This window comes from Triticum dicoccoides, chromosome 1A, assembly GCF_002162155.2.
Source record: "Triticum dicoccoides isolate Atlit2015 ecotype Zavitan chromosome 1A, WEW_v2.0, whole genome shotgun sequence".
Taxonomy (NCBI): Eukaryota; Viridiplantae; Streptophyta; class Magnoliopsida; order Poales; family Poaceae; genus Triticum; species Triticum dicoccoides.
In genome coordinates, this window is record NC_041380.1 from 134,129,850 (window position 1) to 134,131,330 (window position 1,481).

The 1,481-nt window shown below is 45.9% G+C and overlaps 1 pseudogene; it reads right to left on the bottom strand.

Annotated features, from left to right (window-relative positions):
• Positions 1-781: 781 nt before the first annotated feature.
• Positions 782-1,481, bottom strand: part of LOC119352141 — a 2,735-nt pseudogene continuing 2,035 nt past the window's right edge.

Consider the following 1,481-nt stretch of genomic DNA (forward strand, 5'->3'; position numbering starts at 1 on the left):
ACATGACCGAGACACATCTCTGGTCAATAACCAATAGCGGAACCTGGATGCTCATATTGGTCCCTACATCGGTCAAACCGCACAACAACATACGTTGTTCCCTTTGTCATCGGTATGTTACTTTCCCGAGATTCGATCGTCGGTATCATCATACCTAGTTCAATCTCGTTACCGGCAAGTCTATTTACTCGTTCCGTAATGCATCATTCCGCAACTAACTCATTAGTCACTTTGCTTGCAAGGCTTATAGTGATGAGGATTACCGAGAGGGCCCAGAGATACCTCTTCGAAACACGGAGTGACAAATCCTAACCTCGATCTATGCCAACTCAACAAACACCATCGGAGACACCTGTAGAGCATCTTTATAATCACCCAGTTACGTTGTGACGTTTCATAGCACACAAGGTGTTCCTCCCGTATTTGGGAGTTGCATAATCTCATAGTCATAGGAACATGTATAAGTCATGAAGAAAGCAATAGCAATAAACTAAACGATCATAGTGCTAAGCTATCGGATGGGTCTTGTCCATCACATCATTCTCTAATGATGTGATCTCGTTCATCAAATGACAACACATGTCCATGGCTAGGAAACTTAACCATCTTTGATTAACGAGCTAGTCAAGTAGAGGCAAACTAGGGACACTCTGTTTGTCTATGTATTCACACATGTAATAAGTTTCCGGTTAATACAATTCTAGTATGAATAATAAACATTTATCATGATATAAGGAAATATAAATAACAACTTTATTATTGCCTCTAGGGCATATTTCCTTCAGCTCGTGCTGGTGTCAATACGACCACCAGTATTGTAGCCACTGTTGACCAGGGTGTTGTGGTCCCCTACATACCTCGTCATGTCAAGTGAATCCTGTTGTTGTTGTGTGGCCATAAACATTGTCGGAGGCCCCATGTCCATGCCATCGGTGACGTAGGGAGTCGGGGATGGCGCCTGATACATCATTGAAGTCCCTATGTCCATGTTGTGGGTGATGTATGGAGCTGGTGGTGGTGCCTGGTAAGTCGACGGAGACTCCATGTGCATGTAGTCTATGACGTATGGAGCTGGCAGTGCTGCATGATACATTGTTGCAGACCCCATGTCCATGTTCTTGGTGACGTATTGCTCCTGGGGCTGGAAAACCGGCGGTTTCCACTAATTTTTGTGATGTTTTCCTCCATGCTCTGGAGGATCACCTCCAGCTTTCGGCCAACATTGGTGAGATCCTTGACATTGAGGCCGTCGAGGCTCGAGAGGTTGCTTTCGAGCATGGCCTTGTGCAGGAGGACTATAGTCTCGTTATTTTCACAGACGCCCTGGAACTTTTGGCCCTTAGCCTGGAGCTTGTCACAGTGTTGGCTGAGAAAGCCTTCTTGATTCACCGTCTTTTTGAACTTCCCCTTTGGCATATTCTTGTACCGAGTCAGGATAGTCACCGCCTCAGCATGGGACGGGAACACCTCTGGTACCCCCC